Source organism: Mustela lutreola, chromosome 16, assembly GCF_030435805.1.
Source record: "Mustela lutreola isolate mMusLut2 chromosome 16, mMusLut2.pri, whole genome shotgun sequence".
Lineage (NCBI taxonomy): Eukaryota > Metazoa > Chordata > Mammalia > Carnivora > Mustelidae > Mustela > Mustela lutreola.
In genome coordinates this window covers 46222096-46228106 of record NC_081305.1, presented here as the reverse complement: position 1 = coordinate 46228106, position 6011 = coordinate 46222096, and positions in this window count along the sequence as shown.

The window sequence follows — 6011 nt, the reverse complement described above, 5'->3', positions numbered from 1 at the left end:
GTCAACTCTTTGCACCTACTGGGGCCTTTTTTTTTTTTTCTTTTTTTAAAGATGCTATCCATTTGAGAGAGTGAGAGAGATCATGAGAGGGGAGGAGGGTCAGGGGGAGAAGCAGACTCCCTGCATGGGCAGCATCCATCCCAGGACTCCGGGGTCATGACCTGAGCCAAAGACAGATGCTTAACCAACTGAGCTCCCCAGGCGGCCCCACCTACTGCTTCTGATGTTCAAGCACAGAAGGGTCTCGGTTCTGTTCGAAGAACAATTGGACAGAGTCTTTGGGAGGAGCTACCTTTTTTTTTTTTTTTTTTAAGATTTTATTTATTTGGCAGACAGAGCACAAGTAGGCAGAGAGATAGGCAGAGAGAGAGGAAGGGAAGCAGGCTCCCCGCTGAGAGCCGGATGTGAGGCTTGATTCCAGGACCCTGGGATCATGACCCAAGCCTAAGGCAGAGGCTTTAACCCACTGAGCCACCCAGGCACCCCTGCAGCTGCCTTTTTAAAGTGTCAAGACAGAGAGGAGTCAGGTCTGAAGAGTCTCACAGTTTGCTGCCAAAATCCTATTTCTTTTAAAGGGATTTCATTGGTTTGGGGCCTCTGCAGACTTCCTCCGGTTCTGCTCATTATCAAGTCTGGGTGTCAGCTGGCATTGGTCCCGGCGATATCTCCTAGCTGTGGTGCCTTAACTGCTTGTGTCTTTCCTTGACACGGGCTCCTGCTTGACATGAGAGACTCCATTTTGCTCTCTACACCCCGACCCCCTGGGCTGTCACTGTTGGCCTGTGAAGGCAAGGGAAAAAGGCCGTCTGGGTCACCACTGTAACTCCACAATCTGGGGCACAAAGTAAGGCTTGGATGACCAGCAAGGCACCCTCAACATTCTCCCTCAACACACATTTTGCTTTGTTTAATAGCTTTTTTTTTAAGATTTTATTTTTTCATTTGACAGAGAGAGAGAGAGCAAGCATAAGCAAGGGGAGCGGCAGCAGGAGTGGGAGAAGCAGGCTCTCCTCTAAGCAGGAAGCCCTAAGTGGGACTCGATCCCAAGACCCCAGGACCATAACCGAGTCGAAGGAAGACATTTAACCATCTAAGCCATCCAAGCACACCTACCCTAAAAAGATTTCCTGGGCCTTTTGCAGCCACTCCCCATTCCCACATCCAGCCCCAGGCAGCCATTCATCTACTTTCCCTCACATATATATTCTTTTCTTCCTTTTACATACATTTGCTGGATACCTGCTTCCATCAGATATTAGGTGCTGAGAATACACAACGACACACACAGGCTCTGGCCTCAGGGAAGTCAAAGTCCGGCTGGGGCAATGGCTAATGGGAAAATATGTCCATTTCCTCATTCATTCATTCAAAACTATTTAATGTTTCCTGAGTACCTTCCATGTGCCATGTACTACTCTAGGATCTAGGGATAGAACAGTGGCTGGAGGCGGGACAAAAATCCTGTTCTGCTGGAGGATATTTTAATGAGAGGCTAAAAATAAAGAAATCACCAAGTAGATGTGTGATACAATGCCTGGTTGAGTGTTATGAAGTTTTATGAAGAGAAATAAGCTAGTGGAAGGGATAGAAAGTGATGGGGTGAGGGGCGCCTGGGTGGCTCAGTCAGTTAAGCATTGGAATCTGGGTTGTAGCTCAGGTTGTGACCTCATCTGAGCTTCTGCATCAGGGCTCCCTGCTCAGCAGGAGTCTGCTTCTCCCTTTCCCTCTGCTCCTCCTCTCTGAGCCTGTGTGTGTGTGTGTGTGTGTGTGTGTGTGTGTGTGTGTACGTACGTACGTACTCTCTCTCATTCGCTCTCAAATAAATAAATAAATCTTTAAAAAAAGAAAACTGTCCCTCTCTCCCTCTGACCCTCCTCCCCCATGCTGGTCTTGTGTTCTTTCTCTCTAAAATAAATAAATAGGGCGCCTGGGTGGCTCAGTGACTTAAGCCTCTGCCTTGAGCGCAGGTCATGATCTCAGGGTCCTGGGATCAAGTCCCGTATTGGGCTCTCAACTCAGCAGGGAGCTTGCTTCCCTCTCCCTCTCTCTCCCTGCCTCTCTGCCTGCTTGTGATCTGTCTCTGTCAAATAAATAAATAAAATCTTCAAAAAATAATAAAATAAATCTTTTTAAAGAGATTGATGGGGTAGGATTTTAAGGTGTTCAGGGAGCATGTCTATGAGAAATAAACATTTGATCAGAGACCTGACCTATTTGATAATAAGTACATATAATAAATTTTATAATAAAGTGTTGAGCCTCGATGTCAGGGCGGCCCACACACTGGGGCACACTCCGTGCTCCTAGCCATCCCAGGCTTATATACGCCTTCTGAGCAGGTCTCAAAAGTTTGGTTTAGGGACCCCAGGGGAGGTGCCGGAGACATCATGTGGACAAAGTTCACATGATTTCCATAATAATATCAATATGTTCTTTTAGCTTATTTCACTCATGGAACGTGTGCTTGTAAGTTCTTGTATTTTGTTTATTTATTTTGAGGTAGGATTTCACTTTATTTTTATCTTTTTTTTTTAAGTAATCCCTACATGGAATGTGGGGCTTGAACTCACGAGCCTGAGATCACGGGTTGCATGCTCTACTGACTGAGCCAGCCAGGAGCCCCAGATTCTTATGTGTAAAATTCTCTGTTTTGGGGCACCTGGGTGGCTCAGTCGGTTTGGCCTCTGCCTTCGGCTCAGGTCATGATCCTGATGAGGGAGCAAAAGGCTGGCTAAGGACAAAGCAGACACTGGCACCCTACACCCCCCACCCCTTGTGACATTTGTGACATTCCTCCGGAACTGCTGGCTGCCCTACAGGAAGGACAGATGGTTAACTAATAGAGATCACAATCCTGCAGGACAGGAGTCCCCCTCAGTTTGCAAATGTCCTCGTGACTTACAAGGAAGAGGCTTTCTTATCAACAGCCTAACTTCCAAAGACCCATAACTCAGTTCCGGAAGCCCCTCCCTGCCCATAAGACTGAAGGATTCTGAGGTGAAAGGAGCTGTAAATCAGGCTGAGTTTCTGACAAGGATGGTGACAGGAGAAATGTGACATTCCACCAGGAACCTCCCAACTGTCTCCATGTTGGTACCTCGTTAGAGAAACAAACAAACAAAACACAGCTTGGCTTGACAATTACCAGGCCACCAGTATCCTGGAACTACTTAAAGCTACCAGTATTTACCATGTCAGACCATCTGAACCCCTTTTGTCCTCACCTCCCCAAATCCCGAGTATATAATCAGCCACTCGGGATCCCGGGGCAGCAGCTCTTCCTGCCCACGGGGCCTGTCCCCGTGCTTTAACAGAATCACCTTTTTGCACCAGAGACGTCTTAAGAATTCTTTCTTGGTCATTGGCTCCAGACCTCATTTATGTTCTAAAACTTCATCATTTGGCACCCAAACATGGGGATTTGAATCCTTACATCTGGACTCTGAGCCTGGGCACAAAATCAGTAAATACTTTCTTTTCTCTTCCCCTAGTCTCATTTCAGGCCCCCTTCAAGGTCTTTATGGAACACTTGCATGTTGATTGCTCAGGCTGTAACTATCTAGCCTGTGGCTACTCTACAGGGAGGAAAAGTCTGCCTTTTGGCTGGAAGTTAGTTTCCTGGTCAGAATGGTAGTAAGACCCAGAAACTTGATGCCCTCTCTTTATTCCCGTTTTTACACAAAGTTGTCTGTCTTAGGCACAGGGCAGCCACCTATGTCACTAGGAAGGCTGCCAATCTTTTTTTTTTTTTTTTTTAAGATTTTATTTATTTATTTGACACAGAGAGATCACAAGTAGGCAGAGAGGCAGGAAGAGAGAGAGAGGAGGAAGCAGGCTCCCTGCTGAGCAGAGAGCCCGATGCGGGGCTCGATCCCAGGACCCCGAGATCATGACCCGAGCCGAAGGCAGCGGCTTAACCCACTGAGCCACCCAGGCGCCCCAAGGCTGCCAATCTTAAGACTCCTGTGTGAGGCTTCCTCCTGACTGATCTAATGTGATCCCCTCCATATCCCTGGTCTAGCCACTTCTGGCCATGGGACCTCCACTGGGAGCTGGCCAGTACCCGACTGAATTAAAACCCAACTGGGGACCGTTTCCTAGGGAAGTTGGCTGTAAGGACCACATGTGTTAGAATGTCTGTTAGACCATGATGGATTTCTATCTTTACAGTTTTCTGTCAATGTCCTTTATTAACTACTTAAAGCTACAAAATTGGGTAATTTCCCCTTGTGAAGCTTTTCTAGTATTTTCCATGGGTTGAGAACAGCAGGGCAATAACATAACTTCCAGAGTGTAGGACGACACAATATTTTAGTCCATTCACCAGGGACCCACCTGTAGCCTAGGATGCGATGGGGGAGAGGAGGGCCGCTGGCACCCCTCCAGGGCCTTTTCCAGCAGTAATGCCATCACAGGAAGGCAGAGATGGTTCTCAATAATGATTTTCATTGAGGGACGTCTCTGGTCGCTTTTGACACCTGGAACCTCTGACATATCCTGTGTGGGATGCCACCCAGGAGTCGGGGGGGATTTTGGTAATGGACCTTCTTTTTCTAGGAACATGGGATCATCATCTGTTCCCAAGGATTCTCCCTTGGGATGCCTTTTAACCCACTGGTATCAATTCGGACTACAAGATTTAAGAAAGAAAAAAAAAAAAAAAGAACTTCCTCTGTAACACTGAATGGCCTCAGTACTCCTTAGGAGGTGAGGAAAAGCAGCCCATAAATGGGACATTAAGTTTCAAGTCAATCTGTCAGTTCAACCTCTTCGGCAAGGAGAAGGGCAAATGGACTGAAATCCCATATGTCCAAGGCTTTATGGCCCTAAATCAGGATCAGGATCTGCAGGCCTCTTGTAGAGTTTATCTAATCCTCAACCAGGTTAACAACCCCCAGTGGGTATGTTGAGTGAGGACTGTCTAACTAGGCTGATTCCTCTTAAAAAACCTGGTATATTGGAGGGACTGCCAGCCAGTCCAAAGAAAGAGGACGTCTGCTCTGTTGCTAACCCTCCTCCTTATAAACCCCAAGACCCTTCTGCCACCAGCCCAGCTGGACATACCAGGAACGGGACTCCCTATCTTCCATTTAAGAATGGGATACATCCTCTTAGGGAAGTCACTAATGGAGAAATGGACACAATTAGGGTCCACATCCCATTCTCCACGACAGACCTGGCTCAGAGAAAACAACCATTAGGACGGTATTCTGAAAACCCCTCTCGATTTATTGAGAGCTTTCAAGAAGTATCAATTGTGTTCGATTTGACCTGGCAGGATGGATGGATATATATATATATATATATATATATATATATATATATATATATATATATAATTTATATCATATATATCATATATCATTTTAACTTGTTGTGCCCCTGAGGGAAAGAGACAAATCTGGGAGGAAACATAGGAGTTCGTGAGGAGCTGGCAACGGGAGGCAGGGATTATTGCCAGGCCAGGGGTGCTGCCATCCCTAGCACCAAAACATGCTGCAACTATCAGGAGGACGATCCAGGGAGATAAAAATGAGACCATATGATCACTGATAAAAGGAATGAAAAAAGGGTTCTTTAAACCTGTAAACTTTGATAAACTTCAGGAAGTCACACAAGGAACTGATGAGAATCCAGCTCTATTTCAGGGACGAGCGGTAGAGGCCATCCAGAAATATACAAGTTTGGACCCAGTCTCACCCAAGAGAGTCACCATACTAAATACACATTTTATAAACCAGTCAGCACCTGACATCCGCCAAAAATGAACTAAAATGGCTTTAGGCCCTTAAACTCCCATCCAGCACCTCCTAGAAATAGTGACTGGAGGCTTTACTAATAGAGATGTGGCCTTAAGGCAAGAAAAGGACTGGAGAACTAAACTGCAGGGTAAGATATAGGCTCAAATGATGGCTGCACCAGACTAACCAGGGGCAAAAGAAAAGGCCAGTAACAGAGAACTAGGTAAGTCCCCATGCTATACATGTGGCCAGATTGGACACTGGAGCAGA